Consider the following 16015-nt stretch of genomic DNA (forward strand, 5'->3'; position numbering starts at 1 on the left):
TGCCCCTGGACCCTTTGGCATGCCAGAAAAGCCATTAAAACTTTGATATAACCTAGGAGAAAGGGAAGGGACACCAAATTACTCAAGATTAAGGTCTTGGTGGAAGAGCAAGGGTTCAAGATAGAAATTAAGTTGAATTACAGGAGAATAAAATTCCATTTTTTGCATGTTTGAATGTGTGCTCTAATATTCTCAAACCTGCTCCATTTGTATAACAGGTCTACCACAGTACTTAAAGAATGAGAGCTCTATTTTAGCATATATCCTCATTATAATTGGCTATGTTTCAAAAAACAATTGAAAATAAAAAGCAATATCATGAACAAAGAATGCCATAGTTGGTATTTTTAACAATTTCAAATTAGAGTCTGCCTTCATTTTTCTGCTACTTCAATTAATATTTTATTTCTTGAAAATTTCCTGTTATGTATCACTTCTTCTTTACCTTAATGGGGTCACTTTTCTTTCTGGGGTTCTTTAGAAAATATATGATGTCAAGAAGGTAAACAAATCATTTACTCTCTCTGGATCTCAATGACCTCATGTGTAAAATAAAGGAAGTCAGCTAGACAAGTGCTTCTCAAAGTTTAACGTATATAACCTGGGGATCTTGTTAAAGGAGGGCATGTGTGGTGATGAGCACTGGGTGTTATGTGCAACTAATGAATCATTGAACACTACATCAAAAACTAATTACATGTTGCCTAATTGAACATAGTAAAAGAATGAAAAAAAAATGGTGACTATTTTAGCAGGTCTGGAGTGGGCCTGAGATTACGCATTTTTATAGAAAGCTCCAAATAGATGTTAATGCTGCAAGGACCACACTTTAAGTAGCAAGGGACTAGTTGACCTCCAACATTCTTTTTCTTTGCATCTCTAGTTTATTTGTGGGATATCATTCAACTGGCTATATATATATTTAAGCTGAGTTCCTCTGTGCCAAGAATTAAGCCAACTGAATGGCACCACTTGTAACCCTTGAACTTAAATATATACTGTCACTTATTTTAATATTCTGTGGACATAGCCTATTTCTCCTGGAAAATATAAGGTCACTTATGAATATAGTAGAGTCTTATATTTTTATATTATTCACCATCCTATGCAAAAAAAATGGTGTGTTTCTAGTGCCAGGATTAATTAGGCAGAGGTGAGTAGTTATGACTTAATCACTAAGTGAACAATGTGAGGTTGATAAAATATAAAAATGATATGGATATTACTGCTGTGTCTATTTGAGTTTAGTACCACAGGGAAAAGAAGGCTGATCTGTGTCACATTAGCCATTGGCAAACGGAGTCAGGGCATTGGGAATCATTTTGAGGAAACACATATTTCCTATGTTTTCTGAGCAGGACACAAGTGAGAGCCTATATCAGCTAGATTAAACAGACATATCTGCATACATAATATATATTTTATAGCCCATAGACAAGATTAATATCACCTTTAAAGTTCCCAAACTGTATTTTCTTGGTTCTTTCCCAGTGCTACTCAGATTCCTCCTAAATGTCTCTGGGAATCTTCAGAGTCTCTCAGGTTTGTACTGAGAACTAAACCTTTTGAGGTGTCTTTTATTTCCCCTCCTTTCCATTCTGAATTGCCATGGTGGGTTTCATTCTTGTTGCGCCAAGTGGCAGGTAACCAGAGGTGAATGTGACAAATATTGTATTGTGTACTCCTACCTATCTCCTTGGTCCTCCCTGGCCAGAGGTCACTTGACGACAGTCCCTTACAGAACAGGATTCCTTGCTCTCTCATCCCAAGAGTGTGCTTGATAATTATCATATGGTTTCACTTATTTGTGGAGCATAACAAATAGCATGGAGGACATGGGACGTTAGAGAGGAGAAGGGAGTTGGGGGAAATTGGAAGGGGAGGTGAACCATGAGAGACTATGGACTCTGAAAAACAATCTGAGGGGTTTGAAGTGGTGGGGGGGGGTGGGAGGTTGGGGTACCAGGTGGTGGGTATAATAGAGGGCACGGATTGCATGGAGCACTGGGTGTGGTGCAAAAATTATGAATACTGTTATGCTGAAAATAAACAAAAAATAAATTTAAAAAATATTGAGGAGTTAATGTTCCAAGAACAAATATTAACCGAAGAGGGATAGACTTGATTGTTAAATACCCAGATTCTTCAGGCTTCAGAGACAATTCTGAGACATGTTACATACAATTTCTTTGAGGGCCTCCATGGGGATGGAGCCATAGCTGCCCATAATGGTAACCCCTTATGGATGTACCTCTTATCAGTTTCCCTCCTTTCCTTGTCTCACTCTACCTACTCTCTCATTCATACTCTTAGGGACCACCTACCAAATAAACAGCTTGCACCCAAATCCTGACTTCAGCATCTGGTTTTGGGAGAATCTAATCAAGGCAATGATCATTGAAATCTCAGCTGCCCATGAGAGCTGCTTGCTCTGGGACTTCAGCATGCATCCATGAGGGCAGAGCTGGTCTGGTGACCCAACTGTTCTATTGTTCCGCCAGTAATGACCCTCATAGGACATTCCCATTTGCACTCAGATTTTTAGCATGCTCCCCTTAGGTTCATGCACAGTTCCTGCCATACATGATTCTATCATCTACTTTCTCTTCAGAAGTGAATATAGTTGACTCACGCCATCCACATAACATGTTTTCAGAAAAAATTATCTATTTTTCCACCTGGCTTGGGTTTCCACTCCACAGTGTAGGGTAATAATTATGAATGCAAGATCTAGAGTCAGACTTCCTAGGTTCAAATCTCAACTTTACTACTTGCTGGCTGTATGAGTGTGGGCAAAAGACTTAAATCTCTGTGCGCCCTTTCTTTCCTCCACTGTAATATGGGGATGATAATATCATCAACCTCAAAGTATTGTGAAGATAGAATGTATTAAGATACGGAAAGCATTTAGGGAAGTGCCTGATATGTAGCTCTTTCAGGTTGCCATCCATGTGGGCTGAACAAGCCCCTGTGACCAGAGTTATAAGTGTTTTCCCTAAGTAATCTTTAACCTCTATAGGTGAGTGTGTGAAGATATGGGTGGACACCAACAGGTCTTATTGATACCCAATTCCTTCTATGACACTCCTCTTCCCTCCTGGCATATTTTGGAGACAGTAGTAGAGGCTTGGGATTAGAAATATTGTGTGTCTCTCTTTTTTTTCCTGGTGGTGTCATTTTTTATTATGTTCAGTTAGCCAACATATAGTACATCGTTAGCTTTTTTAGAAATTATTTTTATTAACATATAATATATTATTTGCCCCAGGGGTACAGGTCTGTGAATAATCAGGCTTACACATTACACAGCACTCACCATAGAACATACCCTCCCCAATGTCTATAACACAACCACCCTCTCCACACACCCCCAATCCCCAGCAACCCTCAGTTTGTTTTGTGAGATTAAGAGTCTCTTACGGTTTGTCTCCCTCCCAATCTCATCTTTTTTCATTTTTTTCTTCCCCACCCACCAAACCCTCCACCCTGCCTCTCAAATCCCTCATATCAGAGAGATCATATGACAATTGTATTTCTCGGATTGACTTATTTTGCTCAGTGTAATACCCTTTAGTTCCATCCACATCATTGCAAATGGCAAGGTTTTGATTCTTTTGATGGCTGCATAGTATTCCATTGTATATATATACATCTTCTTTATCCATTCATCTGTTAATGGACATCTAGGCTCTTTCTGTAGTTTGGCTATTGTGGACATTGCTGGTATAAACATTCAGGTGCACATCCTCCTTCAGATCCATACATTTGTATCTTTAGGGTAAATACCCAGTAGTGTGATGGCTGGATCATAGGGTAGTTCTATTTTCAACTTTTTGAGGAAACTATGTGCTGTTTTCCAGAGTGGCTGTACCAGCTTGCATTCCCACCAACAATGTAGGAGTTCCCCTTTCTTTGCATCCTCTCCAACATCTGTCTTTTCCTGACTGGTTAATTTTAGCCATTCTGACAGGTGTGAGGTGGTATCTCATTGTGGTTTTGATTTGTATTTCCCTGATGCCCAGTGATGTTGAGCACTTTTTCACGTGTCTGTTGGCCATTTGGATGTCTTCTTTGCAGAAATGTCTGTTCATGTCCTCTGCCCATTTCTTGATTGGATTATTTGTTCTTTGGGTATTGAGTTTGATAAGTTCTTTAGAGATTTTGGATACTAGCCTTTTATCTGATGTCATTTGCGAATATCTTCTCTCATTCTGACAATTGTCTTGATGAAGTCCCAATAGTTCATTTTTGCCCTTGCTTCCCTTGCCTTTGGCGATGTTTTTAGGAAGAAGTTGCTGCGACTGAAGTCAAAGACGTTGCTGCCTGTGTTCTCCTCAAGGATTTTGATGGATTCTTGTCTCACATTGAGGTCTTTTATCCATTTTGAGTCTATTTTTGTGTGTGGTGTAAGGAAATGGTCCGGTTTCATTCTTCTGATTGTGGCTGTGCAATATTCTCAGAACCATTTGTTGAAGAGACTGTCTTTTTTCCATTGGACATTCTTTCCTGCTTTGTCCGAGATTAGTTGACTATAGAGTTGAGGGTCTACTTCTGGGCTATCTATTCTGTTCCATTGATCTATGTGTCTGTTTTTGTTCCAATACCATACTGTCTTGATGATGATAGCTTTGTAATAGAGCTTAAAGTCTGGAATTGGGATGCCACCAACTCTGGCTTTCTTTTTCAACTTTCCTCTGGCTATTTGGGGTCTTTTCTGGTTCCATATAAATTTGAGGATTATTTGTTCCATGTCTTTGAAAAAAATTGATGGAATTTTGATAGGGATTGCCTTAAATGTGCAGATTGCTTTAGGTAGCATGGACATTTTCACAATATTTATTCTTCCAATCCATGAGCATGGAATGTTTTTCCATGTCTTTGTGTTTTCCTCAATTTCTTTCATGAGTACTTTATAGTTTTCTGAGTACAGATTCTTTGCCTCTTTGGTTAGGTTTATTCCTAGGTATCTTACGGTTTGGGGTGCAATCATAAGTGGGATGGACTCCTCAATTTCTCTTTTTTTCTGTCTTGCTACTGGTGTATAGAAATGCAACTGATTTCTTTTTGCATTGATTTTATATCCTGGCAATTTACTGAATTCTTGTATGAGTTCTAGCAGTTTTGGAGTGGATTCTTTTGGGTTTTCCACATAAAGTATCATATCATCTGCAAAGAGTGAGAGTTTGACTTCTTCTTTCCTGATTCAGATGCCTTTTATTTCTTTTTGTTGTCTGATTGCTGAGGCTAGGACTTCTAGTCCTATGTTGAATAGCAGTGGTGATAGTGGATATCCCTGCCATGTTCCTGACCTTAGGGGAAGAGCTCTCAGTTTTTCCCCATTGAGAATGATATTGGCTGTGGGTTTTTCATAGATGGCTTTGATGATATTGAGCTATGTACCCTCTATCCCTACATTTTGAGGAGTTTTGATCATGAAAGAATGCTGTACTTTGTCAAATGCTTTTCCAGCATCTATTGAGAGTATCATATGGTTCTTGTTCTTTCTTTTATTAATGTATTGTGTCACTTTGATTGATCTGTGGATTTTGAACCAAACTTGCAGCCATTATTAGTTTTTGATACAGTGTTCAACAATTCACTATTCACGTATAACACCCAGTGCTCATCACAACACGTGCTCTCCTTAATGTTTTACCCCACCTCCCCACCCCTTCCCTTCTGTAACTCTCGTTTGTTTCCTGGAGTCTCTCATGGTTTGTCTCCTTTACTGATTTCTTCCCATTCAATTTTCCTTTCCTCCCCTTATAGTTTTCGTGCTATTCCTTATATTTCATATATGAGTGAAAACACCTCTTAAACTTGCTCTCTTTTTCCATTGGTTTAGAGAACATGGAAGCACTTGCATTTTTAAATAGTCAATGTTAAAACTCTCTTGGGCTTCAGTGTCCTCTCCTGTAAACCAAGAGTAGGATTAGATGGTCTCTTAAAGACCCTTTCTATCTCTGCACGCATTTTTTACTTAAGCATTAATCAAAATTATTAAAGATACTTTCAGGTTCACAATGTTCAAAAATATAGAGCATACTCATTGTTTAATCAAAATGTGTGTCCATTGCTGAGAAATTCAAAGAGTTCTGTCACCCTTGAGAAGTAAATCACAGTCATCAGAAGCTTCTGTAATTAAGTTTATTAGAGAGAGTACAATATAATTTACATCTGCAAACTCTGAACTAACTAAAGTAATGGGATGTCAATTTTCATAAAGTAGTCAGTGAAAGAACTTTTGTTGAAATAGCAGTAATATAAATGGGGCCTGTTAAGTTCTGCATGTCAGACCAAAGGTGTTACAGAGCTGCTATTGACAGTGTGAACTAAACAATTGAGGATGGAAAGCTAGTCAACCAAGTAAGTATTTGTATTTCAAGAAATGGCTCAGGAATATCTTTTCTGAAATGGGCCAACAAAATTTCTAGCTAATAGACCATTTATTTTCTTTCTACTCTTATTCTCCCCAGCCTCTAGCCCCCAGCCCACTATAGTAGATTCAGGTATGCTAACAGGTTTTTTGATTATACTCTGAAGTAGTATAAAGCTAAAAACAAGTATGTCTGGACATTACTTTTATTGTAGCAACTAAGAACTCAAATATGCTCACTCCCAGAATGATTACTGGTAAAGAGGCATGGGAATGCACAACTGTCTGAGATCAATCACAACTCGTTCCCTAGGGCTACAACTGTCAAATGGTTAAAAACAAGATTCTACAAGCATAGAATGAACATACGTCAAGGGTAACTTCTTAATGAGGGAGCCATCAAAATAGTAAAGCTGATTCAGAATTGATTAGGAGAAAGTGATAGAGTCAAAGAATGAAAGAATGCTAAAATGCAATTGGTAAACTACTTATATCATTTATTAATATACTACAGAACTATAGAACCAACCTAAGTGGTTATCTTTTTTACCAGACAGAAATTCCTTGCAGCCTATATATGTTCTAGAAATTAATATCTACCTTACAGAGCCACGAGTGAATTTTAAGTCAAATAAATGTACGTTTCCTTAGAAAATTAGATACTCTTTGGTTGAGCATATTAGACATCGAACGACAGGCAGTCGTTATTTTGCCTTATTTCCAAGTTTGGGATACTAATTTCTTTTAACAGCATATACCTAAAGGAACCCAACTGAGGTTTTCTTAGCAAAGAAGAAGGAGGAAATGTTTGTTGGACAGGCAATCAATAGTGTCTGCCATAAATCTTTTATTTCAAATGACTAAATATCATCAGGTGGTTTAAATATTTTTCCTAGAACATTATCTTAAACAAGGACAAAAATATCAAGCCCTATCAAACTGTTAATATTATATCTTCTATTTTGAGTATTATTAAAATGTTCTAATTTGAGTGGTATTTCAGTGCCACAAGGAGAAATTTTTATTGATATTTCAGTCTAAGTTCTAATTTTGAATGGATACACAGATTTCTTTATTCAACTTCCTTAAAGTAAAGCACTGTTAGTGATGAAATAATTATGACAACAGGAGACATTTTCTTGATTTTCTCCAGGGGGTGTTTTCCATTTGTGATTTGTTTTCTCTGAAGATAATCCTTGAAATATTATCTCAAAGAAGAGATTGCTCCTTTCTTTCCACAAGCTTATCTATGGTAACTAAATCCCAATGACACAAGTTTCCTAGTGCCTTGGTTTGTGTAGGCTTGTTTTTCTTTGGTTATTATTATCTTTTTTTCCTATTGAGTCAGTAAGACCAAATTTAGAGCTCTATTTCAAGACTACCTGGAACTCCACAGGGAAGATTTTGATCTGAAGGAAAAGCAAAGCTTGCCTCTGATTTCAAATGGCTCAGGCAGAACTGGGATACTAGTTATAAGAAGCCAACGCAGCCATACATTCCATTTGGGATGAGATTCACTGTTGTTTTCTTTTTTTTAAAGATTTTATTTATCTGACAGAGAAAGAGAAATCACAAGTAGGCAGAGAGGCAGGCAGAGAGAGAGAGGGGAGGAAGCAGGCTCCCTGCGGAGCAGAGAGCCTGACGCGGGACTCGCTCCCAGGACCCCGGGATCATGACCTGAGCCGAAGGCAGAGGCTTTAACCCACTGAGCCACCCAGGGCACCCCGATAAGATTCACTGTTAAGGAATTTGTCTTATGGTAAAGCTTGAAAATAGCAGCTGTTTATAATTAAACAGGTGACTCTCTAGTAATTTCATTTGCAAGTGAGTCACGCCACATGGGTTTTATCAAAGCACGTGAGAAACAAGTTTTGTGCTTAGCATTCCCTTTATTATACCTCTTGGGTTTGTCATCTATTTTTGTGGCTTAACAAAGAAGATTGTAACAAATGAAAACTCAAATTTTGTTTCAGAAGCCAAAAACCAGTTAACATTTTTAGACGGGGAACACAGACAGTGACTTTATTCTAAAGTCTTATTTCTATATTCACAAGCTAGGTAGGTTTTCTTTCTCAGTGATAGGAAGAGCTAGAAAAGTTTCTGCATTTAATTCAATTCTTCCTGAAGATGTTTATTGTGTCATTTACGGTTGAGCTTTCCTGATTAGACCAGGTGACTATCACGTTGAGGAGAAATGTAAAGAATAAAATAGTAAAGGATTTAAGATTATCTCAGTAGGACCATGATACTAACGAGGGGGTTGCCCTGAAGAAATAGTTTCTCATAAACAATGAATTCTGGAACACTGAAAAGAAAAAAAAAGAAATAGTTTCTTACCTGGCCAATATGAAGAGAAATGAATCCTTAATTTGTCAAGGTCTGGTTACATTTTGTTAATTATAAATATGAAAAAGCATATTATTAACATAAAACTCTCTACTTCGACTGTTCTACTTTGGTTTTCTAATACTTTACCTTAAGACATGTACTTTTTAAAGGAAAGTATTAATATGATGTGATAGGGCAAAAAAGATTAATTTTAATACATTCCTTTATAAACAGCATCATAGGATGACAATGTCTCCCCTACTTTCTTATTCTAGCATTTATGAAAATACTGGCTTTATTTTTTTCCAGGTATTTTTATAGTCCCATGTGTACATGTAGTTACTTTGTTTTAGGATGCATGCCAAAGAAGATGCAGCTTGTAATCTGCTTTCTCCATCTAATATTATATCATAAATGTCACAATTATTTTAAGTAGTAATCTCATTATCTGGTAACTTGCATTAATAGTTTACTTGAATATCTGTTAGGCACTTAGGATTTTAACTATTTTTTACTGATGTGAGAAAAACTCTTATACATAAAGATTTTTTCTTCTGTTTAAATTTATTTTTTATATGGTAGGCGTAGTAGTCAGGATAGGCTAGATTATGTTTCACTGACAAACTGACTTCCAAATTTCAGTGGCTTAATACAATAATAACTTATTTCTCATTCATGCTACATTTTCATCATGAGTCAATGGGGTCAAGGCACCTAGTCTTCAGGGACCTAGTCTAATAGAGATTTCACAATATTGTAGCTGCCGTCTGGAACATGTGTCAAGCTCAATGATCATGGCAAAGGAAGAGATACTGGAAAAGTATGCTCAGACTTCTCACTGCTTCTACCTGGAAGTGACATGTCTCTCTATTCACAACAGATTTTAAATAGCAGGGGTGTTGGAGAGGGAAGAAAGATTATTTTCTTAGAATTCATTCCTGATCTCTTGAAATTCCTTGGTCAAACAAAGGAGACATATGTGTACTTTTGGAGGCTTCTTTGCAGGGTGCTTCACAAAGAAAAATGTGTTTTCTTTTTGGGGGCTGGTGGTATAGAGTGATGCCAAAGAGCAGGTCCTGGGAGCCTGAGGCATATCTGTGTTTGTGTCCTGACACTTACTGGGTACATGTCCTCAGGCAAACTACTTAGTCTTTTTAACCCTCAGTTTCCTAATTTGCAACAAGGGTGTGATTTTCTCTATTGCACTTGGGTAGGATTAAATGAAAGGCTGTGTAAAAAGTTGGCACAGTGTGTCAAGCCTGTGGTAATTGTTCAGTAAGTGGTAAATATTACTGTTTACCACTTTTCATTATGTTTTTATTATGAATATATCTTTTATAATCTTACATGTATCAAATATTAAACATTTTAAGTTTGGATTATTTAGTGGGTTCAACAGTTGATGGGTTTAGATGTGATAATTATCCATGTTTTCAAAGCAATGAGGTGAGGGTATGAAAAGGTATGAACCTTTTCCCTAATCATAGTGGATGGATAAGGAGACTCTCATTTCTTTTTTTAAAGATTTTATTTATTTATTTGACAGAGAGAAATCACAAGTAGACGGAGAGGCAGGCAGAGAGGCAGGCAGAGAGAGAGGGAAGCAGGCTCCCTGCTGAGCAGAGAGCCCGATGCGGGACTCGATCCCAGGACCCTGAGATCATGACCTGAGCCGAAGGCAGAGGCTTAACCCACTGAGCCACCCAGGCGCCTGAGACTCTCATTTCTGATCACCACACTCAGAATCATCTCTATTACCGTTTCTTTAATCCTAATTGAAGGTGTAAGCATAAAAAGAAGAGGCTGCAGTGTGTTATCAAGATCCTAGCTCTTATTTGTAAGGCTAAGCCATTTTGTATGTGTCCATGCTGGTTTTGAGAATCCCATTCTTGAGATCTGGAGGTGAAACTGGGAGTCAGGATGCAGACAGGAAGAGAGGGATAATGTTTTCTAGGCTGTGGTATTAAAAACATGAAGTCATTTGTTTTATATTTTTCACAAAGACAACAATTTCTTTTATTTCACTCTAATAGTTTTTATTTCAAGTCCTATATAAGATGACTTTATTCCTGCATCTTCTCAACCGTTTCTTTCTTATATTTGTCCTTGTCCTTTCCTATGAGCGAGATCTGACTTTACCTTCAAGGATTTTTTTTTTTTTGCAGTCTTTGTCCAGACTTACTCTAGTGATAAACCGTCCACATGCACAGTTGTATCATCCGCCCGCCTTCTTTCACGGTACTCTTCAACACAGGCTACACATTTCATCCTGTAAACCTGGACTACTTTGCCAATTTGCTGACCTTAGTAGTGTCCTTGCACAATCTGTGCACATCATCCTTTCAGATGGGTATTGACTGAACACTTCAGTTCTGTCTCAGCTCTTTGAAAGGTGGGGAAAGAGCATTGAAATAGCTTTTGTGGTTCTTGCTCTGGTCGGAAGTCGCAAAGAGATTGAACTTCATTTGGCTGCTGGCACTTTAGTGATGGCTGCCAGCAAGTTCTTATTTAAATGTTTCTTTGTAATTTTATCAAATAGGTTTTATTTATATGATATGCCATCTGATACTGAACAAATGTCAGTGTTCTTTTTATTTGGTGGTACTAATAAACATGTTTAAAAATATTTTTGAGGGTTTTTTATGTAGTCTCACTGTACCAGGTGTTATGGTATATGAAACTTAAGATTCTTATTTAAAAGAAATATATCGTACACTTCTGGAGATAAATATCTATGGACATAGAGAACTCTTATTAACAGTGTGATAAGATAAGGGCCAAAGTAAAGAAGAAATGTATGGCCCTGAGAACATAAGAACTGGCCAATTTCACCTGGATGTTTTGGGGGAAACTTCAGGACTGAGAGATTTTTGAATTCGGTCTTGAAACCTGAAGAAAGCGTCAACTGGTGAAGCAGGAAAAGTACATTACAGAAAAAGAGAACAAAAGGAGCAAAGACGTAGAAGGGGAAAGATCTGTTGTTTGTATACTTTTCTATAGGAATTCAGAACTCAGGAGAGGAATGTGAGCAGGAGACTGACATAACTTGATCAGTGTTCCAGCCATATGGAGGCTGGATTAGATGCGAGAAAAGAGGGTAAGAGAACCCAGTTCAGAGGCTCTTGTAATGATCTGGGAAAGAAGAGTGAGAGAAGGACATATTTTTTTATATTAAAATTAAAATTTTAATTCCAGTATTGTTAACATACAGCGTTATGTTAGTTTCAGGTGTACTGGATAGTGATTCATGACTTCCATACAGCACTTTCATCAGACAAGTGGACTCTTTAATCCCTGTCACCTGTTTCAGACATCCCCCATCCCCTCCCTCTGGTAACCATGTTTGCTCTCTATACATGAGCCTGTTTCTCGGTTTGTCTGTCTCTCTTTTTTCCCCTTTTGTTCATCTGTTTTGTTTCTTCAATGACACATATGACTGAAATAATATGATATTTGTCTTTCTCTGACTTACTTCACTTTGCATTATATTCTCTAGCTGAGAGGACAGGTTTGCCAGCGCTGGTGAAAGTATTGGCCTTGGCAAGGTAAAAGACATGACTGTCTATGATTTGGTAAAACAAGCAAAAGATGGATGAAGACAGAGAGATGAATTCATAAGGCAGAGCTCTATGTTATTTTATAAGAAGTATATTAATTTTTCAATTTAAAATAATAATTATACCATAAAATAATTTTAGACAATGAGGTTCCCACAGAGGTATGCAGAGCTTGTGGGTCTGATCTAAAATCAACATTTTCTTTTGGAGTTTAGAAAGTCTGGATTAATAGTAGAACCTATTGGTACAATGACACATTTTTCCTCTAGCTGTGCTTGGCGGCCTAGAGGCAGGGAAGGAAAAACAATTGGAGGAACTTATCTGAAGTTGAGATTCCATAAAGTAGATGCAGCAGGAAGTCAGATGCTTTGATTAATCTAGATAGCTGATAAGGGCAAAACTGAGGTTTTTGCACATAACATCCAAGTTGAGTAGCCTATAGTTCCTTTAAGCTGTCACCAATAGGGAATTCCTGTAACACATGCTTTGCTTTTTAACTTTGGTATCCTGTCCACTTTGCTTTGGCTACTATGCTGATTCTTCATCTTTTTTCATCTTCACTACTTTTTTACAATACACTGATGTAAGTAACAGAAAGTTCTTACTCAGTTGGGTAATGAAAAAGGAAATGTATTCTCCTATAAGAAGAAATGTATTAGCTCACATAACTGGAAGTCCCAAGATAGGGAGGATGCAGAGTTGATTGATTTAGCACCTTTGTCATCACTAATTCAAGTTTTAACGTCCTTTTATCCTGAATCTTCAATGTTGACATTATCCCCAGGCTGAGAAAAATGAGAAGAAAGAGACTATGTCTTCCTGCAGCATTTTGTAAAGAGTGAAAAACATTCTCAGTGGCACCCAAGCAGACCTCCCCTCACGAATCATTGACCAAAGTTAGGTCACATGCCTGTTTTTAAACCAATCTCTGTCAAAGGGAATAGGATTATCCTGAGATCACACAGGTCTTACCTTGGAGTTGGCCAGTAGTGCTCACTTCCCCTGAAGAACATGGCTGCATGGGGCAGGGTGGATCTCTGAACAAAACTGAAGTTCTACAATGAAGGAAGATGAGAGAAATAGATCTTGTGCAGAACAGCAATATTTATTACTCTTTCATCTTCAGATGTGAAGCTTTGCATACTCGCCCTGAGAAAAAATAGTAGTCCCTGTCATCTGGAAGCTGGCTTGATGCCATCACTGGACCTTGGTGTTATTATAAGTTGTCTGAGGGCTCACAGTGAGGCCATGGTGTTTTCTTGTTGAATATAAAATATTTCCCCAAACACCAGCATAAGATGAGGCATAGTTAATCAAAATGAAAGTAAGACATACTCTATAATCAGGTTTTTTTTTTAATTTTTTTATTTTTTATAAACATATGTTTTTATCCCCAGGGGTACAGGTTTGAACACAGATAAAACATGAACATCACCCAAGCCACAAAGATGAACAAACATGTTCCTCTTCTAGCTAATCTGAATGACTACTGGTTCTTTACCAAATACAGCTTTAGCTACATTCTAGTTTTCCTTCTTTCTGCATAAGATTAATTAAGACATTAAATTAATTTTTGCATATGGTTTAAGAAAATTGTCTAGTTTCATTCTTCTACATGTGGCTGTCCAATTTTCCCAACATCATTTGTTGAAGAGACTGTCTTTTTTCCACAGGGTATCCTTTCCTTCTTTGTCAAAGATTAGTTGACCATAGAGTTGAGGGTCCATTTCTGGGTTCTCTATTCTGTTCCACTGATCTATGTGTCTGTTTTTGTGTCAGTACCATACTCTCTTGATGACTACAGCTTTGTAATAGAGTGGAAGTCTGGAATTGTATTGCTACCAGCTTTAGCTTTCTTTTTCAACATTCCTCTGGTTATTCAAGATTTGTTTTGGCTCCATACAAATTTTAGGGTTATTTGTTCCAGCTTTGCGAAAAAAGTTGATGGTATTTTGATAGCGATTGCATTGAATGTATAGATTGCTCTAGGTAGCACAGACATTTTAATAATATTTTTTTCCTCCCCATCCATGAGCATGGAATGTTTTTCCATTTCTTTTTTTCTTTCTCAATTTCTTTCGTGACTATTCTATAGTTTTCTGAATACAGATCCTTTGGCTCTTTGGTTAGGTTTATTCCAAGGTATCTTATGGTTTTTGCAAATGTAAATGGGATCAACTCCTTAATTTCTCTTTCTTCTGTCTTATTGTTAGTATATAGAAATGGAACTGTGCATTTGATTTTACATTTCTGAGCATTGATTTTATATCCTTCCACTTTGTTGAATTCCTGTGTGAGTTTTAACAATTTTGGGGGGAGTCTTTGGGGTTTTCCAAGTAGAGTATCATGTCATCTATGAAGAGTGAGAGTTTGACTTCTTCCTTGCTGATTCAGATGTCTTTTATTTCTTTTTGTTGTGTGATTGTTGAGGCTAGGACTTCTAGTACTATGTTGAACAACAGTGGTGAAAGTGGGCATCCCTGTCGTGTTCCTGACCTTAGGGAAGAGCTCTCAGTTTTTCTGCATTGAGAATGATACTCGCTATGGGCGAGTATTTTCATAGATGGTTTTTATGACATTCAGGTATGTACACTCTATCCCTACACTGTGAAGAGGTTTAATCAAGAAAGGATGCTGTACTTTGTCACATACTTTTTCTGCATCAGTTGAGAGAATCATATGGTTCTTGTCCTTTTTTTTATTAATGTATTGTATCACATTGATTGATCTGCCGATGTTGAACCACCCTTGTCCAGGAATAAGTTCCACTTCAGCATGGGAAATCATCCTTTTAATGTACTGGTGGGAATCAAAGCTAGTATAGCCACTCTGGAAAACAGTATGGAGTTTCCTCAAAAAGTTAAAAATAGAGCTACCCTATGACCCAGCAATTGCACTACTAGGTATTTACCCAAAAGATACAAATGTAGTGATGTGAAGCAGAACCTGCACCCCACTGTGTATAGCAGCAATGTGCATAATAGCCAGACTATGGAAAGAGCCCAGATGTCTATTGACAGATGAATGGATAAAGCAGACGTGGTATGTGTGTATATGTATTTATGTGTGTGTGTATATATATATAAAATGTATGTATATTGCATATATATAAATGTATACATATAGTATATACATATATATAATGGAATATTACTCAGTCATCATAAAAATTGAAATCTTACCATTTGCAATGACATGGATGGAACTAGAGGGTATTGTGCTAAGCAAAATAAGTTAGAGAAAGACAATGATCATACGATCTCACTCATATGTGGAATTTAAGAAACAAAATAGAGTATCATAGGGGAGGGGAGGGAAAAATAAAATAAGACAAAATCAGAGAGGAAGGCAAACCATAAGAGACTCTTAACTCTAGGAAGTAAACAGGTTTTGTGAAGGGGCGGGGGGAGGTTGGGATAACTGGGTGATGTAATGAGCACTGGGTGTTATATATAACTGAAGAAGCACTGAACTCTACCCCTGAAACTGATAATAACTATATGTTAATTAATTAAATTTAAATAAAATAAAAAGACATTAAATCATAGAATACTCCTGCTTCCTGAAAGCAGTTAATCCAGAGCAAAGCCCTGCTTCTTCAAACCCTCATTCAAAGCACCTGACACAGGCAAATTCCTAAGATAAATCTTTTCTAAAATCCTCTCACTGACATTCCCCATGGTGGTTTTTCTCACTACATTGAGTACTAAACTGAGCTTGTTCAACTTTAAGTGTGTTCCTGGTCATCTTTGTC

General features: G+C 37.3%; 1 pseudogene; it reads right to left on the reverse strand.

The window, feature by feature from the left end:
- Window positions 1-10767: 10767 nt before the first annotated feature.
- LOC116583282 lies at window positions 10768-11169 on the reverse strand (annotated as a pseudogene).
- Window positions 11170-16015: the final 4846 nt, after the last annotated feature.

The sequence above is a fragment of the Mustela erminea genome, chromosome X, assembly GCF_009829155.1.
Source record: "Mustela erminea isolate mMusErm1 chromosome X, mMusErm1.Pri, whole genome shotgun sequence".
In the NCBI taxonomy this organism is placed as follows: domain Eukaryota; kingdom Metazoa; phylum Chordata; class Mammalia; order Carnivora; family Mustelidae; genus Mustela; species Mustela erminea.